Raw genomic sequence first — 22675 nt, 5'->3', positions numbered from 1 at the left:
TCTTTCTTTCTCTTCCTTCCTTCCTTTAAATTGCATTTTGATAGTGGGTTCTACCCTTTGCAGCAGACAGAGTGGGTTGGGTTCTGAACCTTCCCCCTCAATGTGGCCCCAGCCTGTGGCAATGAAACACATAAAATATGCCTGGTCTGAGCTGTGGGGGGCTCTAAGTGTAAAACACATGCTGGATTTCAAACATGTAAAACAAATTTAAAAAAAAGGATGTAAACTATCTCATTAATCATTTCTAATACACTGTATTCACTACATACTGAAATAATATTTGGATATATTTTGTTTAAAGACATAGTATTAAAAATAATTTCTACCCCTTTTTAGATTTTGAAATGTACCTAGAATATGTTAAATTAGCTATGTGGCTCATATTTGTGGTTGGCATTATTTCTACTGGACAGTATTTCTCAGGGTCAGAGATTTGAAAAGTACACTCTCTGGGAGCCAAATGCAGCTAACCATTCACTTATATAAATTAAGTTTTATTGGAACACTGCCACACTTATTTGTTAACATTAATGACTCCGGCTTCTTTGGGGCTAAAGTAGAGTTGAATAGTTGTGACAGAGATCATATGACCTAACAAAACCTAAAATATCTAACTTTTTTTTTTACTGAAAAACGTTTGTCCATACCTGGTCTAGATACCAGGGCTCAGTGACATGAACGGTGTGGTTTGGGCAGAACACCTGTATGTACTTGTGTTACTGTAAATGACATGATGGTGATGATCAAACAGATGCCCGCCAGGGGGTCATTGTGAGGATCAGATGCAGTAGTGCAGGACACCAGTACAGGGCACCACTTAGTCAGTGTTCAATCAGCACATCTTCACCGTCATTGTCCTCACCAACTCAGATGACTTCCCTGAGCTTCAGAGAAGTAGGCATGGTCCAGAGCCACGGACACAGGCTAGAGGGTCAAGGAATGAGCACTCAAATCCATGTCTCCTAATGCCTAGTTTGTGATCTCATCTAAGGCCCTTTTAAAACAGAACAAAAATTCCTTAAAGGAAAAACTGGAAAGCTGGGAGGTAATTTTGCAGGCAACCCCTCTCCCCTCCCCTGCCGGACAGTGTTCTCAGTTCTCTCCAGGGCAGGAACAGTGGGGCTTGGCCTATGAAGTGGTCGTCCTTGGTCCAAAGACATGGACTTCAAGGTCACTTGGATAAGCAAATTGTGGTATAAACAGCTCTCATCAGCTGGTGCAGGGGGGAGGTGCCTGAAGTCTCAGCTCCTCAGAAGGCTGAGGCAGGAGGATTACTTAAACTCAGTTCAAGGCCAGTGTGAGCAACACAGCAAGAGCCCATTTCAGATTAAATAAATAAATAAAAATTGATATAAATGCTCTCAGCCTATCAAAGAAAAATATATTTTGCTTTTGGGGTTTGTAAGAGTTGTAGAGATTTAGTTCTAGGGATTTAAAAAAATGACTAGGCATATAACGCGTTTAGATCTATAATTGTCCTCGAGGCCTATTATAAAACTATCAGGTTAATGGGACACATACTGTTAACCCACAATCATACAGAGGAAGTGATGGTTGCTCACCAGGGGAAGGTAGCGAGTGGCTGAGTGGCAGAACTTACACCATGGTGTGTGGGCCTAGGTTTCCTGGGGCAATGACCACTTTCCTTTGGAACAAGAGTCCTCCACCAAAGTCCTTTAGAGACCCGAGGTGGAATAGATAAAATAAGTGGATGTATAAACCCAGTAGGGTGACTCTTCCAGCCATATAAGGTCTACTTTCTTCCATTTCTTTTGATACCTATGTAGCCTTCTGACCTACTTCTTCTTCCTCTTAAGATTGTGAGGTGGAGTTGGCTAGTTATTGCTACAGAACAGACTACCCCATATGTAGAAGGGTAAAACAATAGCCTCTTGTTATCCCTTACAACTTGGTGAGTTGGCCAGTCTCTGCTGCCTGTTTCTTTTGCTCCATGTGATGTCAGCTGGGGTGGTGTCATCTGGAGAAGAGATCTGGTGGCAGCATTGGGGACGGCTTGCTTCCAAAGCTGGTGTGTGTGTGTGTGTGTGTGTGTGTGCGTGTGTGTGTGTGTGTCTCAGCAAGGAGCTCAACTGAGCCTGTAGATGGAGCATTTCAGGGCCAGGGGCAGGGAGCATAGGGGTGATGCTTGGCATTCACAGGGCTCAGGGTTTGAGCTGTAGCACTGGCAGAGGAGGTAACCAAGGAAATGGCTGGAGAAGGAAGGGTACTGTAGGATTTTCACATAGACAGAGGGGACACCGAGTCCCTTGTCTTAGGAAAAAGCTTTCTTCATGTCAGCACTGACTCAGTGGACTCATATCCAAAGGCTGAGTGCCGAACATGGCGTGGTTGCACCCTTTTATACAACCTTTTTGTTTTATCTCCTTTATATGGGCATACATTAACATTCTACAGTCTGGTTAGGTATGATTTATGTTACAGAGTTACATCAGAAGTGCACATGTGTACACAGAGGCCGATGTTCCCACCCTGACACATCTGGAAGGGCCCTATCACAGAAAGACCCACTCTGTAGCTTGCTTTTGGGGCTAGGTCCACCTTCTGAGTTAAACATTGGCCCAGGACCAAAATATCCAAGTCTAAGTACAATGGGAGAAAGTAACCAGGTAACTTAGCTTGTGCACAGTTAGACTCTCAGGGGTCTTCAGCAGCCCTTGGCTGATCCCAGCCCTGCCATGTCACTGAACACTCAGGTCTGACCCCACTCCCTGCAACTGGGACACCATGACAGTTCTTTCATGGGCCAGAGAAGGTTGAAAACTCCATGGCCCAAAGAAGAGGTTGAACCAAGCTGATCAGGGGCAGGAGTGAAACCTCAGACCAACCCCTTAATCCCTTAAACACCTTAAAATTTAAACCCCTCAGCACCAAGCCTGCTTGGGCTGTGAGCTCTTCTCACCGGCCACTCTCACCCTGTAGAGTGTACTATCCTCTTTCAAATAAATTTTCGACCTTGCTGCTCGTTTTCGGTGTCCTACTCAATTCTTTGTTCAGGACATCAAGAACGTGGACATGAGTCCCAACCTGGTAACAGCACCACTGGAAAAAAAAAAGTAGTAGTGAAAAAGTAGTCCGGTACTTTCCAGGTAGCCTCCGTAAGTGGCTTGGGTTTCCAAGAGGGAGTATATGAAAACCTGTGATGTCTGCAGGCTCAGTTTCAGGTGTTACACAGCATCACCACTATTACCTTCTGTCAGACAAAACAAATTGCAGCCTGAGCAGGTGGAAGAGGAAGGGACACTGACGGAAGCGAGTGAGAGAAGTGACGGAATGTGCAGCCCTCTTCAATTCACAACCCAGGGATACAGAGCAATCCCATCTCTGTTGTTAGAAAAGCAACAAAGCACATGAGACGCTGATCAGCAGCAGACACTCAGCTGTCATGTCCAGGGGCCAAAGAGCCACTGCACACGGGGAAGGGCATGGCTGGGCGATGATTGCCAGGTGAGCATGAGAGCCTGCGGTCCCCAGAACTTCCCATCTCCCGTAGAAGCCTGAAAGGAGAATTTCCATGTGAAATTGCTGAGCTTTTTTTTTCAATGCAAGCTCAACCTTTGAAATCATATTGAATGGGACGATTGACCTGGGAGCTTCCAGTTTTCAACATCTGCCTCCCACTTTTTATGGGACGGCCGCTCATCTTTTATGTGAAACACCTGTCTGCAAGACAGTCGTGGGCAGCTCTTTTGTCAGAGAATGTCATTACTTCGTGGTTGGTGAGAGAGAGCGGGGAAAGAGAACAAGTCAATTATCGTGAGACTGGGGCATCTCCAGGGGAAGAAGGCATTTCTGTGAAGTATTTACTCGTATTTACTTCCGGAACGATAAATCCAAGTCTGGGGCAGGCAGTGATGCAACAGCTGTGTCAGACGGAGTCCTGTCTCTGTAGGATGTGCACCTGGGGATGGTTAGTTTCCTGTTGTTTCCTGTAGCGCTCATCAGATTCCAGAGAAGACAGGGAAGGGAAGGCAAAGGGAGACAGTGACAAGGGAGATGGGGAAAGCGGTCTCGGCCCCTGGAGATCAGCGCTGCTGCTGGAACAGGATGGAAGGGAGGGCAGGGAAGGGGAGGGAAGGGAGCCCCGGTTCCAGCAACCTGGGCTGGAGGTTGTTCCACCCCTGTCCCCTCCCCAAGCCCAGGACCTCTTTCCACCACGGAAACCAAACAGCATTCAGGTCAAGTGTTGCATAAAACAAAACCCAAACCCTTTCTGAGGTGCAATATCCTTCGTCACAGAAGAAGGGCTATTTTCTGAGGTGTCTGAATGTGTGGATGGTAACATATAAACACTATGTTTTAAAATATACATATATAACTATGGTCAAGCTTAATTTATAGATGAGCCACAGTACGAGTTTTAAAACAATAAAGAATAATGAAATAGGTAGTTATATAAATACAGCAACAAAAGTGCCAGCATCACTGCCCTTGCTCTTGGGAGCCATATTAAGTAAAATGAGGGTCCCTGCAACATGGCCTTGTGATACGGTGACAATCAGTTGAATATTTGACCTTACTACTAGGTGACTTCTGGGCAAGTGGCATAGGCTGTGTGGATACACTGGACAAAGTGATGATTCATGTCCCAGATGGGACAGTGAGACCTGATATTTCAACTTTATTAGACCTAGAAATGCCTAGCAGATTGTAAAGCACGCCCCTGGATATATCTTGGGTAGATCATGGAAGTGTGACCTTGGGGTCTATGTCTAGTCTCTCACCCTTTCCTCTCTGGCACTGTTCCCCCGCTGGGCTTCTCAGCCACCATGAAGCAGCTTTGCTCTTCCATGCCCTTCTGCCATGATGTTGCTGTCTTGGCGGCCTGCAGACCACGGACTGAAGCCCCATAATCACAAGTCAAATTAACACGTTCCTGCCTGCTTGAGCCACCAATGGTACATGCATGGCTGTCCCATGCCTATAGTCATGCATCTTGCACTATTGGTTCAGAGCCACCCGGCAGCCACTCATATAAACTACAGCTCTAAATGAATGGGTTAAACCTCTCCTCCTTTAAGTTGTGGTTGCTGGCTGCTATGTCTCAGCAACAGGAGAGTTCACTGAATCAGAGAGTGTGAGATTTCCTCTCACTGCTTAGGATGGAATGCAATTTTAAACTCCTGACTTATTTATTTCTGGAATTTTCCATTTAACATTTTCAGACCATGGTTGACTCTGGTGAACTGAAACTGGGGAAAGTGAAACCCAACAAAGGTGACTACCTGTGTGGGGTACAGAGACAGTGTGTAGGAGGGAGACCATGTTTTAAAATTTTTGTCCCAGCTGTGCTGTACACCTGTGAGGCCTCCATTTTGTCCCATAAGTTGGAGAGGGCAAAGTCCACACTGGGACAATGCACTCCTCTCAAGTGGTTCAGGGGTGGAGTAGGAGCCAGTATCTGTCCCCATGCCCCGTATCCTCTTCCTTATGCACGCATGTGTGTGTGTGTGTGTGTGTGTGTGTGTGTGTGTGTGTGTGCATGTGTGTGTGCACCAGGGGTGGGAGTTGCATTTGCTTATTCATTCCTTTAATTCATTTATTCAGCAAAAGTTTATGGGGGTGCCTAGCCGAGCCAGTGCTTCTCAGGCTGTGGGTACAGTCTGCGCTATGGACCTGTGCCTGTGTCAGGGGACACCCCGAGCTCCTCCCTGACTGCCGATGGGTGAGGGTCCCCCATCCCTGCATCCTCAGTGAGCTGGAGGCCCACATGAGTGCACTGGGGATATTTCCCAATGTAAGAGAAAGTTACATTTTAAAACTTTTTTTCAGCTCCACTTTTAGGTGAAAGAGATGGTCTCCAGTGACGAAAATGTGTTGTTGCCAAATATCCTGACAGGTCTTGAGGACTGCTGATGAGGATGTCTGAAATTAGGGTCTTGTACCAAATTCTTTCCCAGTGTGTGTGTTAGGGGGTAAAACAGTTGCGGGAAGAGCTTTAGAAATATAGAAACATGAAAAAGTAAGAACTATAATTCCGGGGAAAGAATCCTTACTTGTAAGATACATGTAGCGGTAACAAGTACACATTCACTGCTGGGGGGAAGTTGGAGTTTACTTGGCATATGAGCATTAGTCCAAGTAATGAATAATCAGTAACAGCTACCGTTCTTTCAGCTCTCACTCTGCTCCAGGTAGCTCCCAATAACTTTGCAGGGAACATTTCACTTGATTCATGCAACACCCATCTGAGGTGAGGAGCTACTCTCATTTCCCCAGTGCGTGACTGGCAGAGCTGCAGTCACACTCAAGGGACTGCCCCCCAGCGTTGCTGCTGCTTGTCCTGGGTTTGAGTTTATGGCAACAGACTCTCCTTGGGCAGGGAGATGCTAAATGACAGCTCGTTGTGAGGAAAACGTTCTGCATGAGTTAGAAAGCCTTGTTAGGGGGGTGATCTTGACTGTGTTGCTTCCTGGTTCTGTAGCCCGGGTCTCTCATCCATTCCCACTGCCTCTTTCTCCCACCTGCAGAAAACCACGTTCATGGAGCTACAGCCACTGCAATGGGCACATGTGGGAATGGGAGACTGGAAAACATCACCTGTGAGGGGGGACACAGCTGGGAGCAAAGGGTCGCAGCTTCATGTGACAGCAGAGGATGAACAGCAGGGACGCACAAGTGACCAGAGCTGTCATCTGGCTGCATCTGGAGTGCTCGCAGAAGAGGTCTCTAGGTTTGGGGTTGAAGGACTCCCCAGGCAGGTGCAGTTGGCTCTGCAAAGGCAGGGAGTCTTGGTGTGGGTGGAGGGCCATTGTCATTTGGTGTGGCAGTAGACTGTGGCCTTATGGGGGTGTCAGTGAGTGAGGGGTCAGCTGGCAGCAAAGTGTAAAGCAGAAGCCATGCAACTTAATCTGAGATGAAGCTGAGCTCTGATCACCATATGTGAGATGAGAAGGTCAGGAGCTACTGGGACTGGGCAGAGAGGGTGGGGAGGGCCAGATCCAGAAGCAGGAGCCCTTTGGAGTGTGCTCCAAGTGCCCTTTTATAAGCCCACCTCTGGTGAGACTTTGATAACATGTCATGTTCAGCCAGCCTGGAATTTCCTGTCTGTGGTATTTGATTAGGGGGAGAGAGGGAGGGGAAGAGAGAAAGAGAGAGAGACAGAGAGAGAGACAGAGAGAGAGACAGAGACAGAGGAGGGGATGGAAGGGAGGGGACAGTGGGGAGAGGAGAAGAGAGGAGAGGAGAAGAGAGGAGAATAGAAGAGAAGAGAAGAGAAGAGAAGAGAAGAGAAGAGAAGAGGGAGAGAGAGAGAGAAGAGGGAGAGAGAGAGAGAGAAGAGGGAGAGAAGGGGAGAGAAAGAGAGATTGCAAGAGACTGGCCTTTAACACATGTACAAAATGGCTTAGGAAGTGTAACCTGTATAAAAGAGCCAACCTCTTGAGGGCTTTCCCAATACCCTAGATGCACGCAGCATGGACTTTTCTGATTTATCTAAACAAGGTAGACCAAATGTTTGACTCACCAGCTTAGTCCAGGAACTCCCAGACCTCATGGCTTCATTTTTTAATTCATATGATATTACAAAATCATTTTCCTACATCTTTGTCTGGGTTCTCCCATCCCCTTCTGCGACCCCCCATCAGTGCAATTTAATGATAATCTCCAGCCAATTCTATGCTAGCACCGTGAAAGCCAAAGGGACTTAATGGCCAGAAGTGGAGGTTTCAGATGGGAAGATGTGTGGAAGATAACACTTCTGATGAGCTTGGGGAGTATTCGTGCTTGCAGGTTGGCCGCAGTGGTCTGTCAGAGCTGCCTTTCTGTTGAGAGTCATGGTCCTCCTGGCTGGGCCAAGGCTCCACCACACAGCCTGGTCCCATCTGTAACATTCCCCCTGGCCTCACCCTCATTTTAGCTTTCTTTATTTTTTTCTCACTGTTAGTTCCCATCCCCACAGGGGAACCATTGGGCACTTTTGGTTAGATAATGATTCATCGCCGAATGCAGGGGGCTTCCTTTTAGCATCAAGTAGTTGAGGTTGTTTGCACCGCTTCAAAGCTACTGTATATAGTTTACATCCTGAACCATAAAACTTATAAGCATTATGGGTTTAAAAAAGAGAGGGAAAAAGGGAACAGGGAGAGAGAGAGAGACAGAGACAGAGAGAGAGTGAGAGAGAGAAGGAGAGAGAGAGGCTACAGTACTGTCCTTAGCTGCTAGAATGCATGAGTGTGCAGACACTTTGAACTTCACGGATAGATAACCATGGCTATGATTGGAATAACTCACTTTGATCCCTTTTGATTCCCTTTAACAACTTCTGCACCGTTTTGTCCTCAGGGTTTATTGATGACCTTCAGTGGGTCGCTTCCAGGCCTGGGTCTGTCAGGTGTGTGGGGGGTAAAGGGCAAAGCACATGGCTCACTCCCTGACCCGAGCCGCCCCATAAATCCGGCCTGTGTTGGCCTGTGATGGGGAGCCAGATGGCAGCTGTTATGGCAGAGGCTCAACAGGAATCGAGGCCTGTGATCTCTCCTGTTGCTAATAGGCCTGATTTTTTATGGCTGTCAGCATCCTTGGAATGGCTGAGAGAGGCAGGGAGGGAAGGGCCCCAGTGGCTGAGAGCTGGGCTTTCTTCTCTCAAGGGGGCAAACCACAAAGGCTGGGGGCTCAGCCCTAGACTCTGTTTCTTAAGAAGTCCCTTAGGGTGTGTAATGGCAAAGCTAAACATACTCAAAAACCTTCTAGAAAGGAAAATGCTCCCCCCTCCTTCTTTTGCCTGTGAGGGGAAACCTGGTGTCGGTGTCATGACTCTATCTGAAAGATGATAGCTGGGCCTTTCCATTGGAGCAGTGGTGTAAAACTCAGGGGCCTCTTAGTAAACAGTCTTGTTGTCACAGAAGGCCTGCATGCTGAAACAAAAGCAATTACCAAAAGCTATTTGGCGGGTCCAAAACTAGGATTTTTGTTTTTTTATTTAGAAAGTTGGGGAAGGCCAAAGAGGGGGAAGGAAGGGTGAAGATGAAAAGCAAAGGGCTTGCCAAACAAACAGAGACACTCCGGCCAGTTCTGAGGTACCTGATGAGGGGGTATTAGCTGCTGAGATCCGGTCATTAAGGTGGAGTAGACCACAGTGGGTGTAGCGTCCTGGACACCAGTGTGGAGTAAACAGTTTATTAACAGTCCTTGTGTGGTCCAACAGGCCGCCTCCAACAGGTCCCACCTCCCAGCAAGAACAGAGCGCAGGGCAGGGCTGGGTGGCCAACACCGAACAGCGCCTACAGAAGCCCAGAGCAGACAGCAGTGGGATCCCAGATGCAGCCAAGTGCTTCACACGGTGGGAGAGTGAATCCATTTATTTATTCATGTAGAGCTTGAAGCTCGTCTCCAACCACTGGGCGGCTATGCATAGAGATAAAGCAGACATACTTTTGAAATCACATCCAGAAAGCTCCAAGGGGCTTTCCAAGTTCTTAGAAACATTTGAGGTACACTGTGACTCTGGCTGTATATACTGCAGTGGTATTGAGTCTGTAGCCAAAAATCTAGGTTTAAAATTCTGAGCCCAGTGACAGATGGATAAGTGGATCTCTGTTCCGTTCCCAGGCATCCAAGAGCCAGAGCTTTCCTCATCTGCAAGGTCTCAGCCATTCAGAAAATGATTTAAATAGGCTCAAGGACTGCCCGCTGGACATAGGGCAAATTCAGGGTAGGTGGCTGGAAAAAAATTCAGATGTCTCCCAGAAAGGGCAAATGCATAATCTCTCTGCAGACCAATAACCAGGAGAGGAGCCAGCGGTCAAGATCAAGGATTCAGGTTGCAGATAAGACTTTCCAGAGTAATACAGCAGACAGGTGCACAGGTATATGGTTTTTTAAGTCACACTTTTCTTGGATCCAGAGCTTCTGGCTTTCTAAAACTACTTTGAGGCCAGCTATTGACATACCATGTATAAGTGGTGGTGGAAGCCTGCCTTGTCCATCCTTTCTTCTGGGCTCATGCACTAGGGAATGGAAACAGGCAGGAAATCTCGTCTTCTTTGAGTCCAATTACACTGATCAGGGCTCTGTCTGGGTCCCATCTACACAACTGTCTGATTTTCAAGAAGGCTCCCATGTTCCTATCAGGGACTTTGTGGAGAGGTAAGAGTTCTCAAGCTTCTTCCCATCATGATGGAGAGTCTCACATGGACACCAACACAGGACCATACTGAGACCTAGGAACCTGTACACCTTGGAAGAGATCACTTTGACAAGAACCATGAGTTCAACTTGGACATGTTGAGGGTTGGGTTTGGGTTGTTTTTGTTTTTCTTTTGAGGCCTGGAGCTCAGCGGGGACTTTCTCCTGCAAATCCTGCTCTGGCCCATGTGGAGGCGCTCTGGGCTGCCCGTCCTATAGTCAAGGAAATTTTTTTTGTTTTACTTAGCGGTTGCGTGCTGTCAGCCACAGAGTAGGTGGAGCCCCTTGCAGGGAAGTCATTTATTGCATTCCATCCCCTTGCCAGGAATTGCCGAGGAGTAGGCTGTGTGGCACACCTGGCAGAACAGGCTGGAGGGGAAGCATTCTGGGGAAGTTCTTCTTGCTCCTCAGAGGGGACTGAGAAGGAATCTTCACCCTCTCCCTCCTTTCAGTGCTTTGGTTCTTGTTATGTGAGAACTTGATGCCTGGTGTTGCTGTCCCTTACTGTGACCATAAGGAGAGAGAAAGCCTAGCTCTGTGATGAGCTGCATCCCTACCTCAGATGTATTATTATACGAGGCGACAAAAGCCATTATTGCTTAAGCTACCCTCAGCTGTGTTGGTTTCTCCCACCCAGCAGTATCCTGTTAGAACATCTTGTTTAAGTACCTCATGACCAGCTTTGGCTTTCCTTCAATGTTTTCAAATGAAAAGGGAATTCTTAATCCTCAGGGCTGCAAGATCTTTGTTTTACTCCCTTACTCAACTCTCTGTCACTCCTGAGGAGGTTATGTGGTCTACAAGGTTATATAGACTAATACCAGCCATCCTTGCGAAATGGTTTTTCTGTGTGTTAATCTCACTGGAAAAAACAAACAAACTCTTGTTGCCCCTCATACTCTTAGCTCCCCCTGTGACTGGGCACCAACTGTGTTCTGAACAGCTCAGGTGAAAAGGGAAGAACTGAGGTGGAATTTAGTTGAGAAAAGATTCAACAGCTCCTCTGATAGTCCTACCAAAGACTTGTATATGAGATCCAAGGTCAGGAACCAACAAGAAAAAGCAACGGCTTGGAGCACAGAGAAGACAGGGCCATTTATTTTTACTCTGGGGTAATTTTGCTGGCATGGGGTGCTTTGGGTACCTCTGAACTACAGGTCTGCACCAGTATCTAAGAGAGAGATGCTTTAAGACTTTTTTTTTTTTAAATTTTAGAAATTAAAGGAGGAAAATACTAACAGACCGACAATATTTTACAAAATAGCATAGGATCAGTACAGACATTACAGAGTTACAGCTTTAAGACTTTTTTTGCTAAGCAATAGGTCTGATTTAAGCATACAAACACACAGATGCACACACAAATGTACACACAATTTGGTCCTTGCTGAGTTCCATTTCACACCTTGCATAGTGAGCTCAGATTTGTATGCAAAACTGGTGTCTAGGAAAGCTGTATCTCACAGTAGCTGAAATCTCGGTATGGAGTCTGAGAATTGGGTACAAACACTTGGCCTCTCTTCTTTTGAGCTCAATGACCTTGGGTAGTTCATCGCTTTCCCTGAATCTCAGCATCTTTTACGCAGGTGAGAGCCAACTTGGTCTCCACCTTAACACTGCTGAAAACACTGATGCTTCCTGGACCCCTCGTACAGTGCTTGGCACCTGGACATGTGACCAGTGCCCTGCAGAGGTGAATTGGTTATTTTAATGAGTAATATTTGGTGGAACTAAATGCTCAGCTTATTTATTCATTTAACTCATTTTATAATAGGACCCAAAGGTGACAAAGGTGTGATGATAAAAATAACCAGCATTTATTAATTCCCAGGCACACTCTGAAGCACTTGACATATGAAGTAGTGGAAGCTCAGGGAACTTGAGTCACCTTGTTCATCAACAGCAGAGCTTGGATTTGAACCCAAGTGGTCAGCACTTGGAGCCTGAGTAAGCACATGGCTGCACTGCCATTTAAAGGACACCCTTGCAGGGTAGACCTGTTGACGCAGATGGGCACAGAAAGGCCAGCAGGTTCAGTCTGCCCCCGATTTCCACATAAACAGGTCCTTGTGGTCAGGGGAGGGGTGCCCTGGGCATTCTCCTTCGGATTAAAAGACAGCGGTGAACAACTTGGCAAGGCCAGCCAGGAGAAGTCTTGGCTTCGAGTGGGATCTGGGAAGTGACACAGAGAAGGCGAGACCATTTTTAACTGATGCACCTGAGATAAGTCTCCTAGGCATCTTCCCAGCATTTCGGTCTGGGGCTTCCCTTTACTGGGGAAAGCTTTTCCAGGAGCACAACCAAGACTGACTGTGCTGGACACTGGAGAACTCGGTGCTCAGTTCAAATCAAGCAACTCAGGGAAGAGGTGACAGCTTTTGGGTGTGAGAGGAGCATCCAAAAAAGTCCAACAAAAGTAAGAATCAGGAAAGATAGGTAATATTTCAAATATACTTGTTATCAGAGAATAAAGTTATCATGAATACTCAGGGAAGAATAAACCCTGGAAGAGATTAAGAATCCAGTTCTAAAAACTGGGATAAGCCTGAAGAAAATGTTAAAACTCCAGACTTGGGATGAGACAGCAAGCAGAAAATGACTAGTTAGGCCCAGTGACCTCAGCTGTCTTTCCCAACTCAGGTTATAAGAGCCTATCCGTGCTTCACATCAAATTAGCAGCCAGGCTTTCCTTTGCTCAATACAGCAGCTGCTTTGTTTGACCTGCAGGTGAAATATTCCTGCATGGTTTCCAGTCCAGCTGAATCCTGTCTCCCTTTCCAGCCCTTATTGTTGGAGGAATCTGTTCCTTTCTTCTTTCCAGCTCTTCTCTCTCTCCTATTCCCCTCTTCCTTTCCCTCCTCTCTTTCTTTTTCCTCCTCTTCTTTCATTTCTGCTTACCTTTCTGGCTCCTGGAATCATTTAATTCCAGTAGAATCCAAAACAAATAGCCTTGACTTTGGAGCTTTGTGTGTGATTCAACCCCGTGTTCACACTCAACAGTTGGCAATGTGTAGAGGGGCAAAGATGAGGATCTTCTGCCGGGGGGAGGCTACATTACTTTTTATTTTTCCTGTCATACTTTGAGTTTAATGCTAAAATTTTTTATTTCCAGAAAATACAAAAATTAAAATGAGTTCCTTACCTATTCCCGCATGACCAAGTTGTACCTTGAGACTTAAGGAAAACAGTGTAATTTAGCTCAAGCTCATGTTCTGTTTCCATTGTGGGAAGGCTGCAGTTTGACTGCACAATAAGACCATGTCATCTGCAGCTTGTGAACCCTGGTGGGCGCTGTTGCTATGAAGCTCACTTCCAGCAGCTGATGCTGTGTTGAGGCCTGGGTTATGTTAATGTTTTAAAAATCTTATCTCAGCTCTCACATGTCTTAAATACCAGGAAGAGTTTAATGGAGTAGCCAAGGTTATGTAGACTAAATGAACTGCACTAAAATGAGCTGGGCTTTCTCCCTTGCCAGTTACATCATCAGTTTGGAGAGTCAGTGACTCTTGTCTCAGAAGCGAGCAGGGGAGACTCTCATTGCCGACAGGGGCTGAAAGAGAAGGGAAAAACCTGATGAAGCAATGGGATTTGAAGGGAGCAAAACTAGTAGGACCCAAGGATAGAAGGGGAAAAAAGTAAACAGCGGAACAAACAGGGAAGAAATTGACTTTAAAGCCCTTATTACCATGTTGCCTACCTAGAATGCCCTGTTCTACCTTTCATTCATTCTTTATCATTTTCAGGTGGGAGATTTAGAGTTTATGGAACATCAAGAACAAAAGTGATGAATGAAATGGATGAGGACAACATGCAGGGGTTACTTTAAGGGCTGAGGCTGGCAGAGAAGTTAGACACTGTGAGGTATTGTTTTTTCCAGAGTGGTTTGTTGGATTCTTCCTTTCTTTTGTATAAAATTTATTTTTAAAAAATCAATACATCAAATTATGCATATTTATAGGATACTGTTTGGTGCTTTGATACATGTACTGTATACATTGTGGAATGTTCAAATCAGGGTGAGCATATCTATCTCCTCTCTTTGTGGTAAAAACATTCAGATTCCTTTCTTATAGCTTTAAAAAAATATTCAGTATAACATTGTTGTCTACTCACCCTCCTAAGTAATGAGACACCAGTCCTTATTTCTCCAGTCTAACTGTAACTTTGTACCTTTGTTGTCCAAGCATCATTGATTAAAGAGATTATCCTTCCTCTGCTTAGCATGTTCTTAATACCTATGTGAAGACCAGGGCTGCAGATGTGTGGGTTTAATTCTAGGTTCTCTGTTCTGTTCCACTGGCCTAGATTTGAGTTTTTATGCTAGTGTCATGCTGTTTTGATTTCTACAGCTTTGTAGCATATTTTGAAGTGAGTGTAATACCTCCTGCTTTGTGCTTCTTTCTCAAAATGGCTTTCACTAGCTGGTTTTTGTTGTTTTATTTGTGGTTTCATATAGATTTTAGTATTCTTTTTGCTCTGTTGGGTTCATCTTCTCACAAATCTGCCTGGATATTTCAGTCTTGTGTCTCCATCATTTCACAGATAGGAAAATAGAGCATCTCTCCCTTGGCCCCAGTTCACCAAGTCCCAGGAAGCCCTTTGATGAGTCCTATTCAAACTGTTTTCACATCCATGCTCCTTCCTGTGGCCAGAGGCATGATGTTCCGTGACTATGCTACTTGAGGCAGAAGCACAGAGGAAGCTCTTGTAGGCTAAACTGTCCCCTGACTTGGGTCTATGATATTCAGTAAGTGGAGGCTATGCATGGAATAGCAATAATAAAATGTATTCCAGAAAGTGAATAAAAATTGCAAATTTCCATCACATTTTATTCCATGCATGGCTTCATAGGGACCTGCTGATGGCTTTGCTTATTAATCCTATTCTCTGTCTGACAGCTTAGAGAATTAAGAAGCCAAGTCCCACACTCAGTAAAACTCAGTGTCCAAATCTGGCTTGTCTGTTATCACACTCTGGCTTTTCTATTTCCCCTCTTGCTTTTGTTTGCATAATGGAACATCAAGTCCACAAAAGCGGATACTGCAATTTCTATTTCCCTTTGTAGGCTTGTCTTTAATCATAGTAGCTCCAAGTGTTTATTGAGTGTTTTTAAAGAACATGAATGAACAAATGAGTGGATGAGTAAAATTATCAAACAGTAACCATACTGCAAAATTAAACACTGTCAAAATTTTCTGTGAAAGCAACTCACTAAAAATAATTGAACATTCAGTTCAGAAAATAAGTCTTCTAGCCAACCTAGGTGTTCATCAGTGGTTGGATGAATAAATAAAATGTGGTGTATGTGCATCATAGGATAGTATTTGGTCATAGAAAGAATGAAAGTCTGTCATTTGTGGCAAAATGGACAGAACGTGGAGAAAGAATGTTAATGAAACAAGCTGGACACAGAAAGAGAAGTACCTCATATACTTTCTTATATGTGGAAGATTAAAAAGTTGTTCTAAAAGTTGATCTTAAAGAAGAGAGTAGAATGGTAATTACTAGAAGCTAGGAAGGGCATAGATAGAGGGAGTTTGGTAGTAGGTACCCAAATACAGTCACATAGGAGGAATAAATGCCAGCATTCCATAGCACAGTAGGGTGACTGCAGGGCATGATAACCTACTATGTATTTTATGAAGGAGAAAAGAGGAGCTCAAAGCCTCTAAGCATGAAGAAGTGATAAGAAAATGGGTATGCTTACTACCCTGGCTCCATGAATATACATTACAAAAATGTATTGAAATATCATATTGTGCCCCATAAATATGAATGATTATTAAATGTTAACTAAAACAAAACCTAGAACTGAAAAGAAAAAATATGTCTCCTAAGCAAGTCATAAATACTGTCTGCTTACTGAATGCCTAGGATGTACTCATCCATATGCTTGGCAACCTCCTGAAGAAATAGAAGATTTAGCCTCTGAGAATGTTCCAATTAAATGACTTTTTTAAAAAACATGACTTCTTTATTGTTTCCAAAGTAAGATATTTCATTATTTTTTAGTAAAAGATTACTTTATTCTTTTGAATGTTGACGTTGAGCTCTTTTTTACTAATCCTACATGTAAAATCTAGCTTGAAAAGGCAGCATGGAAATCAATGCGTTTACAAAAGGCTTTGTCAGCAAGGGGCATTGATACAATGCTCGTGATGAGCCAAGTTCCAGGGCCACAAGCAAAGGAATGGATTAATTCCTGTGCAATCAATCCTGAAATGTTTCCTGAATGAAGTACATTTTGAGTCATATTTTAAAGGAAGTTAGAGCCATGCATTCAAGTAAGGCCAGGAAACTGGGAAAAGGAATTATCTAGTCATGAGCATGAATTTTAAAGCAAGACAGATCTCTTTCTTCCTGTCCTTAGGAAGATATATTACGTTTGAGATTAATGAGGGGCAGGGAGACTGGGTGTGAGATCCGATGGGGAAAAGTGGGTAGCAGTTTTTCCAGGAAGCTACCTCCTTTCTGGGCTGTGTCCAGAAGCAGGATTGGTGGGAGAGGTCAGTCCAAGAGAGGGCATGAGAATCTGAGCCACAGTCGCTGGGGTTTGACTAACTTTCTGATCAGCTCTAGAAACATGGAATCTCTTAGAGAGGGAGACATAATCACTGAAGTCATTTAATTGGAACTTGGCTGGGGGAGACTCTAGGTTAGCTGGCAGATGCAGCAAAATGTATGGGGGGCATACTGAAAGCAGTGACCAAATGTTGATCTAGGTGGAAACAGTGAAAAAGAAATATGAGAAATAGAGATGGAGAGAGACAGGTAGATACAGACAGAAAGAAAAAGTGTCTAATGGTCAGGATAGTATAGATTATGCTTCAGTAACAAACAATCTCCACTTCTCTGTGGTTGGACAATGGTTTGTACTTTGCTTAAACTTCTTGTCATTGTACATCAGGATCGTTGTCAGGGATCGAGGCCAACCAGTGTGGTATCTTCATATGTGCTGCTACCATTGGCAAGGCAGCACAAGGGGAACTTAAAGAATCTCACAGTCTTGTCCTTAAAACTTTTGCAGCAAATGGCGTACATCTCTCTCTACTATGGTTTGGATGTAATCCTCAAGTTCATGTGTTGGAAACTGAAGCCCTAACTGATATGGTAATGGTCATTGGAATGGGGCCTTGGGAAGATCTTTAGGATTGGATGAAGCCATGAGGGTGCTGCTCCCATGAGGGCATTGTGGCTTTATCTGTAGAGGAAGACAGACCCGAACTAGGAGGCTTTCTCTGTCACGCCATGTGATCACTTTGCCATATCGTAATGTGGCATGAAGCCCTTGTCACGTGCTCTCAGATGTCTAGCCACTAGGACCACAAGCAAAATGCACCTCTGTTCTTTATAAATGGTCTAGTCTGTGGTTTCTACTTATAATAACAGAAAATGAATACATTCTTACTGGCATTTCATTGGATAGCACAAACCAAATGGTCCTGCCTACCTTTAAAGTGTATGTGTGTGTGTGTGTGTGGGTGTGTCAGCTTATCATGTGCTAGAGGAAGAGAAGACTAGAAATTTAGTGAAAAGCTCCCCACAGTGAGGCGTGGTGACTGCACACACTGAGGGGGTCCTGTAATGGCCCTAAAAAGGTTGCCCATGATAATTTGAAAGACTTTGTGCTCATGGATCAGTTTCTGACTGTCTTCTTTTACTTGAATTTCTTAGTAAGACACATATTAAGTACTCAAGCTTAACATTCTAGATTTTTAAATTTAATTGTCATCTGGAAAGATGTGAATGAAGCAGCAGCTACGATCAGTGAAGAAGGCCTATACTTCATTCACTGATGAGTCATCTTTGTTGAGTGAAGAGCCTTGTTACAACTGAATATTCTTCGAGGGGCACAAGTGCCAGATTGAGAGGCTGACATGGTAATACCAAGACCTGCAGAGGGAACAGCCTGAACAGAGGCACTTTTGCTTTCGCTAGGTAAGGGAAATGGGAGTCCCAGCGAGGGCATGGGAGACTCTGGGGAGAAGAAACAGCACCTCCAGGACAGTGGGCTGTGTATGTGCATGTCACAGGCTCTTGCAGATTCTGTTTTGGTGGTAAAGCACTTGGGACTCTGAAGAGCTGTCCCTGTCTGTTTATCTGCTCCAAGATTAAAGAAATATCCCATCCTTTAGGGGTTAAATGTAAGATTGGAGCATAATGACCTGGAGAGGTAATATGCAATGGGTTCTTGGAGACAGGATGAACACCATGCCACCAGAGCCTGCGTGTGACTTGTTCATCTAGCCATCAAAAATGTACTGAGTACCTCCAATGGACTGAGTGCTATTGTAGGCAGCTGGGATCTAATGATGGACAAGGCAGGTGTGACAGATGTGCTGAAATACCACTCATGTCCGCCTGATGGAATAAGTTCATAGGGGACCCCCCCATGGTCAGTCCCTTTAGGGCAACCTGAATTACAGAGAGTGGCATCCCTCAAGATCATGTTCCCTTTAAGAAGCACCCCACAGCCAGGCACTGGCCAATGAAGGCAGCAAGGGCACAGCCCATGTGTCCTGGTTCAGGACAGCTCTACAGAGATAGCCCACCTGCAGAACACTCCTAGGTCTGCTGACATTCCTGTTGAGCTGTACCATGACTTGACTCCTTCTTCCCAGTTTTACTTCCTTCCCTCCCCTTTCCTTCTTTACCCTTCTCTGCTTTCCCTTCCCAAGGTGTGTTTCCTAAGAGGGCTCTCTGTAAACCTCCACACTCATATTGGAGATTTGCTTGCTGGGCAGCCCAACCTGCCCCAGGCACAGCCCCCTCCTCATGGAGCATTTAGGCTAATGGGTAAGGCAAACACTAAGCAGGTAGATGAACCAGGAAACATCAGGTTGTCACAAGCATCAGAAGGAAAGAAAAATGCGTTACAGGATGATGTTTGGGGGAGGACAATATGGGGCAGAGTGAGCTGGGAGGGCTTCAAAAGGAGCATGAAATTTGAGCAAGAACTCAATGAATAAAAGGACAGAGTATCACAGCCCAGGTAGACAGAAACGCAAACACAAAAGTTCCAGGGTGGAAATGGGTTTGATAAATGTGAGAAGAGGAAGAAAAGCCCTTGGTTAGAGCAGTGTGAACAGGGAGAAGCCACCAGGTGTTCAGTGACATGGGAGACAGACCATGGATGCCACCACCGGTCTGGGCAGGCACTTTGAATTTTACTTTAAAGGCAATGAGAGATAGGGAGCCCCTAGTCCCTATAGGGCCTTTTGTGGTTTAGAATGAGACACTTGTCTCTCAAGTACAAAAATCGATGACTAGCTTCGCTCATAATTTGGACAACCATTCATAGCTTTCCTACTCTGGATGGTGGAAATGCAGAGGACTGATGCTCAGTGAGGCAGGGCAGCTGGAAAGGAGAGTGGAGTTGGGAATGGAAAGAGCATTAGCTCTGGAGGTTGACCAGCATCCAGTCTAGTTTATCCAGACAGCAACGCCATTATTCAGAGTGCTGTTGAAATCAATGGCCAGACAGATGCATCTCATTAAGAGCTAGGCAAAGCCACTGTGGTGAGGATGTGCCCCCTTGATTTATCCTGGTTATTCCAACATGCTCACTCATCAGCCCTCGACATGGGACCCACATGTGGCGAATAGTGTGCTCACACCCGACTGGGTATGAGTCCCAAGTTGTCCACCACAGCTGGGGAAGGCTGTGTTTCTGTGGATGGTTAGCTCCATATCTTTAAACAATTTTGCTTTGTGCCTTGTATCAGATAAGAACTGGGTTAGGTGCCAGTACAGAGATCCAGCAAAAGTTGCTTAAACAAAATAAAGATTTGTTTATCTCTCACATAAGAAAATCCAAACATATGAAGCAGAAAGATAGAAGGATCTTGGATCTCCAACAATTACAGATCCAGAAAACAAAACAAAACAAAACAAAACAAAAAACACTGGAGCCCTCACATCTAGCAAGAAAGACCAGAAAAAGAAATGCCTTGTGTATATTTTGACTTTTTTTTTTGTTTTTTTGAGACAAGGCCTGGCTATGCAGTCAGGCTGGCCTTGAGCTCACTTTGTAGCCCAGGCTGGTCTTGAACTCACAACTATCCTCCTGTCTCAGCCTCCCAAGTGCTGGTATTACAGGTGTGTGCCACTATGCCCAGCTATATTCTGACTTTTTAAGGAGCTTTTCCATTTGTCTTACTGACAATTTAGGCTCAGGTTTTATTCCTCCTAAGTTAGTTACATGTCTTCTCTCTAACCGTGTCCTAAGACAGATACATCACTATTTTTAGTTAATAATCAAAATTTCTATGTTTATGACAATGGAAATAATATTTACTCTGGCTCTAAGCACAAAAGTTTCTTTTCTTATAAAGCTTTTGGTTTTTCTTAGAGTTTTGACTAGCCTTTTTTTTTTTTTTTGCACTATCTATCATTATTCTAGCTTTTCCCTTCCCCCATGCCCTAGGGTTTGAGTTTCCATCATACCAGGTATTCTCTTTTTATCCTCCACACAAAATATTTTCTTGTAGGACCATCTCTCCAGAATCTGTCATACAGCTACTGCCTTTGTAGTTGGAGTCATTATTTCCTGGGTTCTGTATCTTCTGTTTTGGTTTATTGGAACTTGTTTTTGCTCAGATTTTTCTCCTGGATTATTCCCAGAGCAGCAACCAAAGAGGTACTGGTCTAAGCATGAGACATTCTGAGATAAATGAAACACAATCTGTATCCTGAGGGGGTCCACAGCTTTTTGATAGGGACAGATCTGTAGGAAGGTAAGAGATAATACTTAACATATACTTAATAATGCTGAATAATACATGATACGACACACTTAGCTAAAATATGGGACTGCATGTGAGTAGGAGCAATGAAATATGTTTGTGGGATCAAGGAAGACTTCATAGTAGAGATGCTATCAACTTTTGAAAAAAGATTGAGAGTTTTCTCAGTGGGGAAGTGGGGGAAGGAGATTCCAGGCAGAGGTAACAGTGTGGGCAAATGTTTGGGATTTGAAAGATAAAGCCAGTTAGAGGAATGGTGAATTCAGCAATTCTAAAACATATGGATAGATTATGGCCTTATGATACAGGACCTAGTATGTTTTCCCAGTGTCAGACAAGCCATTTATAAATGGATAAGTATGTCTCATTTGCATATTTGTGGCCTAAGCAGGTGTGTGAACATGGACAGCACATTTACAAACCCTAACATTTCTACCCAAGAAACCAGGTCTCTTCCATTCTAGCTGTGGGTTTTCTGTTCTAATGCAGACAGAGGTGGCAGCAGTGATTCTGTCAGGCCTAGAGATCCCTCGGTAACAGATTGAGTTTTCTCAAAAGAGTTTTATTAGAATGCATGAAAGAATAATTGGTTCAGTTAATTAAGATGCAAAATCTTTGGTGTTCCTGTGGTGCTATTAAATATTAGGATTCAAAACAATTTAAAATTTCTCTACTACTCCAAATCTCTACTGCCTTAAAGTGCTAAACCATTTCCTACTTAGATGCATATTTTGCTCTCCTTCAAAAGACAGGGCTAGCCTAAGCCACAGAGGGTAAAGACCCCCTCCTCCTTTTCTACCTTCCCTGATTATTGGTTTGTTCTATATTTGCAACATTCCTCAGTGCGTCAAAGGGGACCAGGGCAGACATAACCTCACCTCATAGACTCCTTCTGGCTCCACATCACAAGTCTCCTGAGTATTTTTACATTATTATTGGTTGAAATATATTTAAAATATCTTTCCTCCATAAATACATGTGTGAATAGCTTCCCTGTCTCCTTGCAATACCCACTTCATAGGAAGGAAGAAGCCAATTGGACAACTGTTTTATGAAGTTCATACTTTAAAAAAAGCCACACCCATTAATATTAGAACACAGAAGAAGGCACTTCATGCTTCCTCTCCTTTTAAATTATTTTTCCTTTATCAATCAAGATGTTTCAATGATTTTTACCATAGCAGCTCTTTAGAAAGAGTCAGACAAGACAATGGCTAGTTAAATTGGCTGGAGGAATTGTGCAAAGGGGATGTGTGGGTTGTGGGGTACAGTGCATAGGGTAACACTAATAATGTTTTGAAATATACACTTAAAATCTAATTCATAAATTTTGCTATGAAAATTTTTAAGTATTGAGTTCATCCATTCATTTTTCCAACTGATATTGAATGAGCAATTGGTTAGCTGGTGGGCATTTGCTGGATGGAAGAACACATGGAAGAGGATGCTATGCCTTTAGGGAACCTACCAGATGAGGATTCCTTCAATCCTTCACAGCTGCAGCGTGTGATCAGTGCCTGGAAGAGCCAGTACCCCCTCCCCTGTTGCACTGTCCTCACCTTTCATTGTTAAGTTTCTACCCAAAATTGTGACATCTTCAAATTCAGTAAGTTATATCATTATAGAAAGGACTTTTTGGTCACTGGAAAACTGCAAATGATTTCTTTCATTTAACCTATTTTTCTATGGTTTTCTGTGACATAAGCACCCCAGCAATCCTATTAAAAACCATTGCTGCTTTTGGAAAAGAGTTCCAAGTGTCCCAGGCTTCCATTCCAAGTTCTATC

The sequence above is a fragment of the Chinchilla lanigera genome, unplaced genomic scaffold (genome assembly GCF_000276665.1).
Source record: "Chinchilla lanigera isolate Chin_1 unplaced genomic scaffold, ChiLan1.0 scaffold00021, whole genome shotgun sequence".
In the NCBI taxonomy this organism is placed as follows: domain Eukaryota; kingdom Metazoa; phylum Chordata; class Mammalia; order Rodentia; family Chinchillidae; genus Chinchilla; species Chinchilla lanigera.
Note: the sequence above shows the minus strand (reverse complement) of the source record.